Source organism: Balaenoptera physalus (genome assembly GCF_965194825.1).
Source record: "Balaenoptera physalus genome assembly, chromosome: 10".
In the NCBI taxonomy this organism is placed as follows: Eukaryota; Metazoa; Chordata; class Mammalia; order Artiodactyla; family Balaenopteridae; genus Balaenoptera; species Balaenoptera physalus.
This window is the reverse complement of record NC_138889.1, coordinates 79,850,228-79,865,573: the sequence shown is the minus strand read 5'-3', so window position 1 is coordinate 79,865,573 and position 15,346 is coordinate 79,850,228. Positions and strand designations below refer to the sequence as shown.

General features: G+C 35.9%; 1 long non-coding RNA gene across 2 annotated transcripts in view; it reads right to left on the bottom strand.

The window, feature by feature from the left end:
- Nucleotides 1–1,911: 1,911 nt before the first annotated feature.
- Nucleotides 1,912–15,346, bottom strand: part of LOC309667804 — a 95,594-nt gene continuing 82,159 nt past the window's right edge. For both annotated transcript variants that reach the window (XR_014267967.1, XR_014267968.1), the window contains exon 4: nucleotides 1,912–14,881. This is a non-coding gene — a long non-coding RNA (uncharacterized lncRNA). The remainder of the gene's footprint in view (nucleotides 14,882–15,346) is intronic.

The following is a 15,346-nucleotide window of genomic DNA, read 5'->3' as shown; positions in this document are numbered from 1 at the left end:
ACATCACGGTGGTGTGTTATGTTTCTTATATGCATTTTATTGAACGCTGCTACAAATCCTTTTAGGAATTAGGCAGGATATAAATTATGAGTTAAAATACAGACTTGTCTGGGAGTCAGAGGCTCCATAGGACAGCTTTAATCTCACTGACTGTGTGACGTTTGGCTACTATTCCATGTGTCTGAGTTCCTAATATCAGGAATCGAATAGAACATAGAACACAGAACACTGACTATCAAACGCCGACATATTGTAAATGATATGAGAAGAATCATGACAACTTTTTAGAAGTTTATTGCAACTTGGAAGCTCCTCACTGCCCACTGTCCGCATGAGGTATCCCAACTTCTGTTACTGTATGGATGTCTCACTCCCATCTCCGAGCAGAAACAAATTTAGTGCAGACTTTCTCCTATTACATAAACAGAGTTTATGAGGTAAACCTTGGTATATTTGTTTGCCTTTGCTACTTTTTGAATAGGTTCTTGGGTCAGTAAACAGATGGATCACAACTGTTTACCTGGCCACATGACAATCTGTTTTCATGCCAGCTTTAAAGGCCTTGAGGGGAATCTACTTCCATTTGTAGTGCGGATATTTGAATAAAGGCTGTTATCATCACCCTTGACAATCCTGTCACAACAACAGTAAAATATATTGTATTTAATCATCAGGAAATAATAGATACAAGCCTAGGGAGCCATAAATGAAATTCATGGTTAGCAAGAGTCGGTAAGAGGCCATATCTTAGATATCATCTTTTTTTCACAAAATATTCAATCCGGTCTTATGTTCAAAAACATCTGAAATTAAGTCTCTTTATGTTGACTTTTTAAATTAAAATTAAATTTATATCGTTTTTTTACCCTAATGTTTCTAATTCAACACAAATTTACTAGACTCTAATATAAGCAGACATTATGCTAAGCCTTGGAAATGTAGGGATGAACACGGCAGACTCTTTAATTTAAATGGATAGTTGGCAACTGATAGTTGAAGAGGCAGAAAGGAATATAAACAGAAATTTACCAGAAATAATTAGGGCCAGAATGCAATACAAGGTGAGGCTATGATCAGAAAAATGGTGGCGATTTAATTCTGCTTGGGAGAGAGAGACAAGGAAATATCTTCAGAAAGGAATTAGTCTTATAGAATGAGGGAGATTTTCTCCATGGATACTGGAACTGATTTAGGAGGGAATGGTAGAGGGGGCATTGCAGTCAGGGAATAACCATAGCAGAGATATGGAGAAGGGGTAGTTGATAGAAAATTTAGGGAATGATGGTAATTTAGTACCAGTTGTTCAACAGGGACGTGGCAAGTCAAAGGCTACTGAGGTTGCCAGGGACCATCTATAAAAAGATCTGTATACCAACCCAAGGATCTAGACAATGATGACTCATACTAATTTTTAAGCAGATTTAGCAGACATATGTTGATTTTGCTTACCCAGCATTTGTCCCCTCTCTCCCATTATGCCTTTTTATGCTTCTAATTATTGCACTACAGTTATCTTTTGGAGACCCAAATTTTCCCCATTTACGGTCTACATGGTTCAGATGGAGAAGACGACTCTGGACCTTTGCTCCAAGAGTGGGCATGTGGGGACTTCCCTGGTGGCGCAGTGGTTGAGAATCTGCCTGCCAATGCAGGGGACACGGGTTCGAGCCCTGGTCTGGGAAGATCCCACATGCCACGGAGCAACTAGGCCCGTGAGCCACAATTACTGAGCCTGCGCGTCTAGAGCCTGTGCTCCGCAACAAGAGAGGTCGCGATAGTGAGAGGCCCGCGCACCGCGATGAAGAGTGGCCCCCGCTTGCCACAACTAGAGAAAGCCCTCGCACAGAAACGAAGACCCAACACAGCCAAAAATAAATAAATAAATAAATAAAATAAAATAAAAAAAAGAGTGGGCATGTGAACTATGCCTGTCAGCCGTAATATTCCACCTTCCTGGCAACAGTGATTCACTGAGGGATAAGTAAAAAGCATTTGTTTGTCCAGTGAGAATTTGATAGAGGGATCATTGAACAGAGCATAAAGGAGAGAGAGACTGAGTAATGACTGATTCATCCATACCTAAATCCAGAAATAAACCTGAAATTTTTAGTTTGAGTTGAATTTCTTTCATGTGCAACTAAAAAAAAAAGTCCTTATAAAAACATCATATAGTAACAAATATTTTTTGCATATATATTTTATAGAGACAGCTATCACTCTGACACCAAAAGGATTGATTTCCATAAAGGAGATTGGAGAAAGGGACATCAGATAATTAGTACTAGGGAAGATGGGATGAGAGCCTAATTTAGGGCAGTGTCCCTGGGATTGGGGGATGGAGACCTTGCCTGTTGTATTGTTCTTTCTAGGGTTACCAGCTCCTGGCTCAAGTCCTAGCACATAGGTGGTACTCAGCATTTACTGAACAAATGCCAAGGTTATGAATTCAAGATAGAGAAGCTTATGAGTTGTATGGGTAATGGTGAAGAAGAATAAAGAACTGAGTATGACATTTCTAGTGAGGACCAATGGATCGATAATTAAGGGCATTATTTAAGCTGAGGGAAGAGGAGAGGAAGCTAAAAGGGGTAGGATGGCATAGTGGCAAATGAAGAACACAGTTTTGCATATATGAGTCTTATCTTGTTGCTTGACTATAGTTGCCTAAGTTCAAAGCTATGTTTCATTCTTCTTGGCATCCCCAGGAGTTTCTAGGAAAATGCACGACAGTTGAAGACATTAAACAAATATTTGTTTAAAAAATGACACTTAGAGACTTCTGAAGTTATGTGGATCTTATTAAGCATCCTATTCAGAATGGAGGTAATTAAACATATATATCTCACGTTTCCTTTTAAGATTGAGTTTTTGCTTTAAACTGTATCTAAAAGCACTACACTTGTTACTGAAAAATGTACTCCCCTAGCATCCTTGTCTCTTTCACCCTGTTCTATATTTTTCTAAAGCATCTTCTAATATAAAACGTAATTTACCTCTTAAGCTTTACATTATTTTATTGTCTGTATCTTCCAATTAGATTGTAAAATTTATGAAACTGGTATCTTTGTTTATTTTATTTATTGAGGTATTCCAAGTAACTAGAACAGAGACTAGTCCGTGGTAAATACTCAATGATACTTGTGGAATAAATGAATCAAGTCGGTGTCATTCATTTATTTATTGAGGGTCTATACTTACTAAGGTTCCAACCCTGCCTTCCTCCAGTGGGCACTATCCATATGATAGTCCATTTGAAGAGCATCCCTTGGAGTTACGCAGAACACAGCTGTCAGGGTTCTAAGGAGATGCTCTGCACGGCCACAAAATTGTAAGCTCTGTGAAAATAGGAATGCATGCCTGTTTTGTTCTCTGCTATATCCTCAGATCTTAGAACTACTTCTGAAACACAATTGATACTTGTTAAATTATTATTTGGTAATAAATGAATGAATGAATAATTGAGTCAAAACTCCATTATAAAATAATAGAAGGATGCAACTTCTCTGAGGCTTAGATTTGGTACATGTGAGACTAACAACTATTAGCAGAGTGAAACAGACACTAGAAAAGTCACCTATGTTTTTTTCAGTCAAATAATAGTCAAAATCAGTACAGCAAAAATAAGAGCTTATTATTCAGTTGAAAGAGTAATAACCGAGAACATCTAGCTGTAAGTTTAATATTCTTTTTTTCCCTCATTCACTGAAAGTATACTTAACTCTAGCAGCCATAGGTGACGGAGGAAAGACAGGGAATATAAAATTTATAAAATGCTTATTTCTGAGCACAGATGGGGATCAAAAATAGAGAAATTCTATAAGCAAAAGCCACAAGAAACAGAATGCAATAGATATGCATTCTATGCTAACTCCTTGATATACTCTAGTGATTGCCAAAGAAGGTTTTGGGTAAGACTGACAGCTGCTTTGATTTCCTCTTTCAACTATAATGAATAAACATAGAAAAATATTAGGTGTGCCAAGGAAAAACTTCTAGAACGAAAAGGAATGTACTAACCATGACACAAAGGTACATGTGGGCTCACACACACACACTGTAACAAACTATTTAAATTTAATGCCTGGATTTTGAATAAGACAGGACCTTTAATTTTCTGTTTATGCTTATTCATGAGGAGGCTGCACATTCACGAGCAGGTTGCATTCAGTGAAGAAAAGTAACAGGGGCTGCAAATTTCTGTTTCTGAAACTTAATGACATGATGGAAAAGAATTGTGGCTTCCAGCTTTGTAGTCTACATCACTGATGGGCCATGGATATTACTCTATATTATACCCTGCCAAACAGTACATTTATTTTCAAGTTGTAAAACTGTTCAGAGCCTGGACATAAGCTAGGCATCAGCCTCTTTTCAAGCTGTTGTTGGGCTCATGATCCTTCTATAGTAAATGGCACGCTAAATGTGAAGCATCTCCCTTACAGGAAAATTTCTAACATTCCTGCAATAGACAGGATGGCTCCCCAAAGATGCTCATGCCCTAATCCCTAGAATCTGTTACTATGTAATATTATATTACAAAAAGAACTTTGCAGATGTAATTAAGGTTATGGATTTAAAATGGAAAAAAATATCCTGGATTAGTCTGTGAAGCTAATGTAATCCCATGAACCTTCAGAACTTTCAGCAGAACTTTCTGCAGCTAAGGTTGAAGAGGTGCTGCAGAAAGCATAAATCAGAGAGATTAGAAGTGTGAAAAGCTGTCAGTGGACATACCCTCACTGATGTGAACATGGAGAGAGCAATGTAACAAGGAATGCAAGCAGCTTACAGAGTTGAGAGAGGCATCTTGCAGACAGCCAGCAAGAAAACAAGAACCTCAACCCTACAGTTCAAAGAAATGAATGTTTGGTAACAACCTGAATGAGCATAAAGTAGATTGTCTCTGGAGCCTACAGTTAAGAACCCAGGACAGAGAATATCTATATTTTGTCCTTGTGAGAATCAGAGCAAGGCAACCAGCTGAGCTCTTCCTGGAATTCTGAGCTGTAGCACTATGGTATGTTGTTTTAAGTTCTTAATTTGTGGCAATTCATTATAGCAGTAATAGTAAAGTAGAATAAATAGAAAGAATAAATAGAAAGCAAAAATTTAAATATAATGGAAGATTTAAGTACTATCATACCAACAACTACAGAAAATGTAGGCCTAAATAAACTGATAAAAAGAGAGATTGGCAGAGTTGATTAAAAACACAAACCAACTATATGTGTCTATAAGAAACTCATTTCAAATATAACAATATATTCCTGTTAAAAGTAAAAGAATTACAAATATATACCATGTAACCATTAATTAAAATAAAGCAGTATTGGCTGTATCAATAGCAGATAAAGTAGAATTCAGAGAAAAGTACCTGAGAAAGAGGCATTATATCAAAATAAAAGGTAAAATCCATTGGTTAGGCATAGCAATCTTAAATGTATAAGCAACAACAATAGAGCTACAAAATATGTGAAGCAAAAACTGATAGAAATGAAAGGAGAAATATAAAAATACTTATAGTTGGAGATTTTAATACCTCTCTCTTAATGATTGATAGAACAGCTAGACAGAAAATCAACAAGGATATAAAGGACTCACAATCCCATCAACAAACAGGATCTAATTAACACTTATAGAACCCAACATTCAACAATAACAGAATGCACATTCTTTTCTAGTGTACACAGAACATATACCAAGATAGATGATATCTTGGGCCATAAAACAAATATTAACACCTTTTAAAAATTGAAAGCTTACAGGGTAGATTCTCCAATCTGTATGGATTCAAACTGGAAATCAGTGACAGAAGGAAACAGGAAAATCTCCAAATATTTAAAAATTAAAGTGTTATTATTACTTCTAAATAATTCATAGGACAAAGAGCTATTCTCAATGGAAATCAAAAAATACTTTGAACTGAACAAAATGAAAATGTAACATAACAAAATTTTCGGATGTATCTAAAGCTGTTCTGAGAGGGAAATTTACTGCACTAAATGAATAGAATAGTAGAAAAGAGGAAAAGTCTCTAATCGATGATCTATGACAGCCACCTCAAAAACCTAGGCAAAGAAGAGCAAACTAAATCCAAAATAAGCATAGGAAGGAAATAGTAAATATGAGAGCAGAAATCATTCAAATTGAAAACAGAAAATCAATAGAGAAAATCAATGAAATGAAGAAGTATTGAAATTATTAATAAAATTGACAAACCTTTAACAAGATTGAGAAAGAAAAATAGAGAAGACCAAATAACCAATAAAGAATGAAAGAGAAGATATCACTGAAGAGTCTGAAGATATCAAAAGATAATAAGTGTATATAACAAACAGGTCTACTTGCCTCATTTAACAAATTAGATGAAACAGAACATTTCTTGAAAAATACAAAGTCCTACAACTCGTGCAATATGGAATAGATTATTTTAATAGCCCTGTAACTATTAAGGAAATCAAATTTGTCTCCCCAGAAAAGAAATCTCTAAACACAGATGGTTTCATTGGAGAATTCTTCCAAACATCTGAAGAAGAATTAGCATAAATTTTACACAACCTCTTCCAGAAAACAGAAGAGATGGGAACAATTGCTAGTTCATTTTATGAAGCTAGTATTTCCTTGATAACAAAACCAGATGAAGATAGTACTAAGAAAGAAACTACAAACCAATATCACTCATGAATTTAGACACAAAACTACTGATATTTAACAAAACATTTACTAATAGAATTCAGTGATATATAAAGATGTATAATTATACAAGATGGCCAAGTGAGATTTATTCCAGAAATTCAAGGGTGTTTTAACATTCAAAAATCAATCAATGTAATCCATCATATCAATACAGAAAAAGCTTTTGACAATTCAACATCCCTTCATGAATAAAATCCTCAGAACTATAAGAATGGAGTGTGACTTCCTCAACTTGATAAAGAACATCTACAAAAAAATCTAATGCTAACATTATACTTAATGATTAAACTGAATGCTTTCTCCCTAAGATCAGACACCAGGCCATGACTCTGGTTCTCTCCACTCTTTCTTCTTTTCTTTAATTAAAAAAATTTTTTAAATTTATTATTATTATTATTTTTGGCCATGCCACTCGGCATGTGGGATCTTACTTTCCCAGCCAGAGATCGAACCCGTGCCCCCTGCATTGGAAGCTCGGAGTCTTACCCACTGGACCACCAGGGAATTCTGGTTCTCACCACTCTAAATCAAAACAGTGCTGGAAGTTCTAGCCAATATAATGAGGAAACAAAAGCAAATAAAAGGCCTACACATTAGAAAAATAGAAATAAAACTTCCTATTTTCAGATGACATGATTGCCTATGTGGAATATCCCAAGGAATCTAAAATAAAAGAAAATCCAAATAGTATTTTCATATACTAGCAATGAACATGTGGACATAAATGATAAAAATATAATATCATTTACAATCACTCAAAAATGAAACGATAAATCAAACAAAATCTCTATAAGACCTATATGTTAAAAACTATAAAACACTGATGGAAGAAATCAAATCCTATCTAAGTAAGTAAACATGCCATATTCATGGACTGGAAAACTCAACATAGTAAAGATGTGAATTATCCAAAAATTGGCATGCAGATTTAATACAATTTCCACCAAAATTTCAGCAAGGTTTTTTGTATACATATAGACAAGCTTATATTAAAATGTATACGGAAAGACATAGGCCCTAAAATAGATGAAACAATTTTGAAAATGAAGATAAAGTGGTAGAAATCAGTTTATTTGATTTCAAATATCTATCATAATTAAGACTGCATGATATTAACAGAAGATACACACATAGATCAATGGAACAGAACAGAGAAAGAAATGCAAGAAAATATGCCCAACTAATTTTTGACAAAGGTGCAAAAGGAACAAAATAGAAGAAAGATCGCATTTTTAACAAATTTGTAAGTAATTTTCTGGAGCATATGGCCATCCGTAGGCAAAAGCAAAAGGAAGAAAAAAAAAAAAAACCTTACGTCTTACACCTTATAAATTAACTCAAAATGAATTACTTTTAGGAAAAAAAATACAAAAACTAAGAAAATTTTTCAGGTTTTAGGGTTAAGAGTTTTTAGACTTGATACCAAAAGCCTGATGCCTAAAAAGAAAAATTGTTATATTGACCTTCATCAAATTCAAAATATTTACTCTATTAAGGCCTTAAGAAGATGAAAAGATGACTAAAGACTGGAAGAAAATATTTGTATACCATATATCTGAAAAAAAATTGGAACTAGACTATGTAAAGACTCTCAAAGCTCAATAGTTTTTAAAAAGGTAAATGAAAATTAAATTGGAAAATGAGTGAAATTAACGATGTGGTATCTCCAAAAAGGTTTCAAATAACCACATTACATTATTAAAGAAGATATTTGTCTTTGTCCAGGTTACACAGAAGCAGATGCTGAGATGATGGTTAGCCTATAAGAAGCTGGTTGGAAAATGGGGTAAACAAAACAAGGAAGAGGAATAAACCCTGTTAATTCAAGGCCAAGTCCAAGCTTTAGTCTGATCCTGAAAGGGAGGCTCAGGAGTGTAAATTATGCTTCAAAGTTTGTCCCACTCAAGGCAGAAAGCTGGGATTTTATAATTCTGCACCAGTCATTCATTGGCCAACAGCACATGGGAGGGGAGAAGTAAAGCCCCAGGAACTTCTGAGTCTCTGCATTTATGACAAAGTGGCTCCAGGAGTCCAGAGTAGCCTCAAAGAGTGTCCCAGGTGCAGATGTTAAGTAAGAGGAAAAGCACACCATGACTTGGAACAGTACACACGAAATGATAAAGGGAATCAGTGAATTTTGGGGTAGAACACCAAACTGTGTCCACTACAGTGGCCATGGTAGGCTTATGGACAAGGTAAGATTTGGGCAAAGAGATGATGGGATTGAGGCACCGTTAAGTCCTAAAATTATTTAGAATTATGCTTGGCATATGTATGCTAAACCAACAAATAAATAGCCATTAGTACACTTAGCAAATGTCTTACCATGTGAGAATCTATGAGGTGCCATGTGATGAATATCTAAGAATCTGTTTGTTTATTCTCTGTTTGCTCAGGTTCTGATGCCCAAATTCTATGATTTCTACTGTGTGAGACATGGCCATTGTGGTTCTTTTCGAGTCGCATCCTCCTGGTAGCATTCTTAGTTAAAAAATATTATAAAATACATTAAAAATTAAAAAGTTAACACTAAATAATCAATTCCCCTAAACTGGTACAACTAAGTAATTTCAAATTTAAGTTATTTAACTTAGTCATATCATTTCTATAATATCAACATTATCCTCATTTTTACCAGTAAGAAAACAGAATTTTAGAGAGGATATAAAATTAACCTCTAGTTAGCTAATCACTAACTAGAGTCAGACTTGAACTCCCAGCAAAAACTCTGTTCTTAATCACTTCATGGGACTGTCTCCAGCTAATTCTGAAATTTGAGGCATCACATAGCTGTGGGAGTCCTAATTTTCTTTGGCAGGAGCAATAGGATTTATTTCCTTTCTGTGGCACCACTCCCTCCACCTCTCACCCAAGAGATGTTTCCCAACAGAGATGGGTTCTTAGCTCTCAGATCTCTGCCGAGGACTTTCCTCTCCAACTGACTCACTGGTGCCTTTCCACATGGCAGAATTTCCCACAATGCCATTGAACCTCCACAGGTTACCTTGTTGTCACTCTTTTTTTCTCCCCAACAGGAGTACATACTTTCTCTTCTCTTCTGAGTATCTCACAATCTAGCCATGAAACTGGCATCAAGGACACTCTTGGCTTGTTTTACCAAGGTTCTTCTCAACTCCCATGTGCCAACTTTCCCTGAGCTCATTTGCAAAGGATGATGCATGCAAAAACGAGTTATATCCAGCAAAGGAAACAAGGATAGTTAAGAGAAAAGAGGGAAGTATTAGTTCTCAGCGGAGATATTTAATATTAGATTATCATTTTATAACTGGGAAACAAGTATGCTATCCATTGTTAAAATAATACTAACCTAATAGCTGGGGAACACGGCCATTGCTCTAATATTACAAATAGAGAATAGATAGTTCTGAGAAATTTCCGTAAATGGAAAATGCAAAGTTAAAAAAGTTGAAAACAGTGCTTTAAGAATGTGCATCCTTAATTAACTGAATGAATACCAAAATAAATCATTTGGTTAAAAGCTGTCATAATTGATTACATGTGCCTGCTTTTAATTCCTTAGAATAATAGGAAAACTTAACAATGGCATCATTTCAAACACCACAGCATTGCACAACAGTGGTCTTGTGACAAGCGCAGCAAGATGTAATCAGGCTTTTCCTATAAGAGAAAGGAAATGTACGATGAAAAAAACATGAGTCTCCAAAGCTCCTGTACACATTTAGCATGGTGAATCATTGTTGACTGTATTAATGCAGTCAACTAAATGGATAAGAAAGGCAATTCTGTAATACATGCGTGAGATATGTCTTTTGGAAGAGCTCGATTTTCAGCAATGGGTTACAACTGTATATACTGAAACAATTTCCTACAATTATCAGCAAAATTGAATGTTCATTTCAGATTTTTTAGTTTGGACCAAGAGTAAAGTATAGCATGGTGTAAGACAATGCTATGGTGTGAGACTGGCAGGGTTTGAATGCTATTTATGCTACTTGTCAGCTCTGTCATCTTAGTGAAGTTTTGTGAGCTTTCCCAACCTTAGTTTCCTTGTATGTAAAATAGGAAAGTAATAGTACATGCCTTCTAAGGTTGTTGTGAAAATTAATTGAGATAATGCATTGAGATAATCCGAACAGAATAATTAGTACAGTGCCCTGATGAGTAAAGCTCTCAAAAATGTTAACTGCTATAATTACCTGCTCTCTTTTCTCCTCTGCATACATCTCAACTATGCCAATAACATGAACCTCATATTGCACTTTGTATTTTGTCTCACACTCTGTGAGCAACATTGCTCTTAAATGAGCAGCCCCGGATCAGAGACTACAAGTTATAAATTATAGGTCCTCCATTTACTACTAGATCAGAATGGGAAAGTTATTTAGCCTCTTTTTAGTTTTCTCATTGATTTTAATAGGCTATTTTTAGAACAGTTTTAGTTTTACAGAAAAATCAAATAGATAACATGTGATTCTCTTTATTTGCCTGTCTCTTCAGTTTTAGGGGCAGCAATTTTCCTTGTGACCTCAATTATCTGATTGATCTAGAGGAGTTGCTGCTTTTCAGTTTGCTCTTTTGCTTTTTTCTTGTTGTTGAGGATGGGAGTGATGATGTCCAAACTCCTTTACACGTCGCAAGGGAAACTGAAAATCTCCCATTTGTTTTAACCTCTTGGAGTTCTATGCCATTCTTAACAGACTTGGAGCCAGCTCCTTAGGAATCATTCACACCCCTGGACTCATGTCAGGCGCAGCCTTGATGCCTACCAGCCCCAGTGGTGTTAAAGATCTGTGGGATCCACCGGAACTGTTACCCAAGCCCTTACATTTGTCAGGCTCTCCAGGAAGCCAAGAGAATTAATCCCTGTTGAAACTGTGTCCTAAGCACTCAATTTAAGTAATAAAAGCAGTAGACTAGAAATGGTCAATCTACGATAGAGATGCAGCCTCAGAATCCTTCTTAACCCAGTACTCTAAGGAGTCACTATCAAACTATTTGCTTTGGTTCGTAAGACTGAGCCGGTTTTCCCTTCCTATACAAGAGCAGTCCCCAACCTTTTTGGCACCAGGCACCGGTTTTGCAGAAGGCAATTTTTCCACGGACGGAGGGTGGGGGGATGGTTCAGGCGGTAATACGAGCGATGGGGATTGGCAGATGAAGCTTTGCTCGCTTGCCTGCCACTCACCTCCTGCTGTGCAGCCTGGTTCCTAACAGGCCAAGGACCGGTAGCGGGGGTTGGGGACCCCTGCTATATAAGACAATATAAAGAAACAGAGCATGTTAATATAAGCGTTCATCCCCCAAAATGTTGCAGCCCAGGAGGCAAACTGAATGCAATTAGAGCACGGTACAAAGCACTCGTTTTCTTCAGAATAACACTAGGCTCAGGAAGAGATGAACTTCTAAATCTTAATAGCTGAATACAATAGGACTTTTTATTCACAGAAAGTTCAAGTTGTGCATTCCTAGACGGTAGACACTCTCCACCAAGCATGTTTTAGGAACCCAGGTTTCTGCCTTCATGTGGGTCTTCCATCTTCCTAAGTGTCCATGCTCATTAACAACAGGGGAGAAGGGAAAAGAGCTTGAAAGGTCACACTTTGGAGAGTTTGGGAGACAGACGGATTGAACGTGAAAATTAGCTCTACTCCTCATTACCTGTATAGATTTGATGAAGTGATTTAAATTTTCTGAAGCTATTTTGTCTCTAAAATTAGTGCAATAATACCTAACTCAAAGCCGACAACTGAAATTAAAGAATGTGTCTAAAGTTGCTAAAAGGGGTGTAACACTCAATAACCATTCAACAAACACTAGCATTCTTCTCCTTTTACGTTTTAGTATAGTTCTTCACTAGATTGTGTAGACTGCATATATAGATGTATGTGTCTACAAACATACACACATAAATACATATAGGTAACTTTCTGTATGTATTATAATTCAGAGCTTTTCATGTGGTTACTTAATAGCTTTCCAAAGCACCTTCAGATCCCGTCAATCTCAAAAATGTAAAAAAGAAAATAGGTGATCAGTTCGAAGCAAGTATACTGAAAAATGAAACTGTAATTTTTGTAAGTGAAAAATGATTATTTGTGATTTTATAAAGCTCAACTGAGTATATCACATTATAGTCTGGGAGGGTTATAAGGGAGAGAAAGGACCTGTACTGGCTTCTGAAGGATGGAGAAGATCCAGATACACAGCAGGTGGGGAGAAAAAGTATTTCAGGGACTTAAAATTAGCCCTGTTCACAGCAAAAACATTTAGAATTGAATGTGCCAACTGCAGCCTGCCTGGTGCTACCCAAGACAGAGGCAAAAATTACACCCTCATTGCTCATCTAATATATTCAAATTCCATAAAAGAAAATGACTTGTTACTTGTCAGTAGCTGCTTTGATTATTTTTATTCATTCTGGTTCACATGTGAGCAGCTCTCTGGATACTGGATAGGACAGTATAAAGTCACTGAGATCTTGTTCTTTATGAATAATCTTTTTATTCCCTGGACAGTCATTTTATAAAGCAAGACTCATTACAGTACAGTACTTAATTCCAATCAAGTTTTCCACTACAGTTTCTGGAGTGTAAGTTCTGCTCAAGCCTCAATTTAGGGCTATTCACTGTGCCTCTTATGTCTCCAATTAAATCATGCATAGGGAACTATTTGGTGCATAACTTAAATCCCATGATGCAAATGATAACAAGTCTCAGATCCAGGTCTGATGTTTATAGCTAATGAGGAAACCTGTCACATAAGGGAGAATTTCCATGCTGAGAATGTGCTGTGATAGAGTGGGTATAACATAGACATGGGAATAAAAACTTCCAGGGTGAAAAGAGCTCTCTCACACATTAACTTGGACACTTAACTCCTTTATGGCTCAGTTTCCTTATATATAAAGCAGTGATATACGGATACTTAATATAAAGCTAATTGAGTTCATAATGAGCCTGTGATAATATTGATAAATATTTTTTGTATGTGGTAAAGCAAGTTGACATACAAGTTCGTTTGGTAAACAGATATTAAGTGGTTATTATGTACCAAACACTATGTCTAAACTTGGAAATACACAGAAGAAAAAAATCATGGTTTCTGCACTCAGAATTCTTATAGTCTAGACATGAATTCAGTAACAGATAATTTCAATTTATCAGGGGAAGGACCATTGTAACAATTAACACCTGGCTGCACAACTAGTAAGTGGTATACAGAGGCAATACGTCTAAGCCATCTAACTTCACAGCTCCAGGGTTAACCATGGCACTGCTCTGCAGTAAGAGAGATGCTACTCATGTGCTAGGACATTAGCAGATGTAAAACTCACCCAATCTTACTATTAGGAAGACTATAGAATATATTTATTATATATATTAAAAAAAAACTAAAATGAGTCTCATATAAAGAAGAAGAGAGGGGGAAAACTGCAGGCAGAAAAAGAGAAATGAGAAAACCAAGGAAGCTGGAAATAGGAAGGTGTGTTCTAGAAAGCTCAATGAGGTGTCTGAGGTGGGAATGTATAAGTTTCCTGTTGCTGCTGTAACAAATTTAGCGTCTCAGAACAACACAAACTTACTGTCTCACAGTTCTGCAGATCAGAGTCTGGGTGTAGCATGGCTCAGAAGGGTCCACTGCTTAGAATTCACAGTGCTGAAATCAGGGGGTCAGCAGAGTTGCATTCCTTTCTGAGTCTTTGGGGATAAATCTGCATCCAAGTTCATTCAGGTTGTTGCTCAATTTCAGTTTCTTGCTGTTAAAGGACTAAGGTCCCTGTTTCCCTGCTGGTTGTCAGCCAGGGGCCAGTCTTTGCTTCTAGAGGATGCCCACATTTTTTCTCATCCTTCCCATTTGCCCTTCCCTCCTCTACTCCTTAAAGTTGCTTAAAACTGTATCTGGAACATGGCAAATACTCTAAAAATGTCACCTGTTTTTATTTATTTATTTACTGTAATACTGTAAATAAATTTAATAATTTAATGAACAAATTACTAAGGAAGCCCAAAGGATGAAATAATGACTCAGATGGCTGAAATAAATGAAGAAATAATAAATAATTGACATTTACTTAATAAATAGATAAGGAAAATCCCATCTGATGGGATCAAAATAGACAAAAACACTTACTTTCAAAAGAATGAAGAGTGCAGGGAATGGATTCTTTTTTATTCTTTTTTATTCTTGAAGTTCACAAGATGTCCTGTGGGAGTAGGAAAAAAAGGTTGAAAACAAAAATCAATAAGATACATTGAGATCAAATTTTCACGGTTCACATCAAGGCATCCATAGAAACCACACAGGGTCTATTTTGTTGAATAAGTAATATAACTGAATGTTATATTATAATGTTATAACTGAATAAGTAATATAACTGAATGGCAGGGCATATATTTGTATATAGAAGTGGGCTGTAGGAAGAAAAAACAGGGCAAATTCTTTAGGTATAGCTGTCATACTACGTAATAAAGAGCTATCAAAGATTTATTGCAAATAGTTATATAATAAGGAATTGATTTTATCAATAAACTTTTAAAAAATACACTGAAAAAAAAAAAAAATAAATAAAAAAATAAAAAAAAAAAAAAAAAAAAAAAAAAAAAATACACTGAAATTTATTTTGAGTTCCTTCTGGAGTTAATATCCCTGGATACTTCTTATGACACTG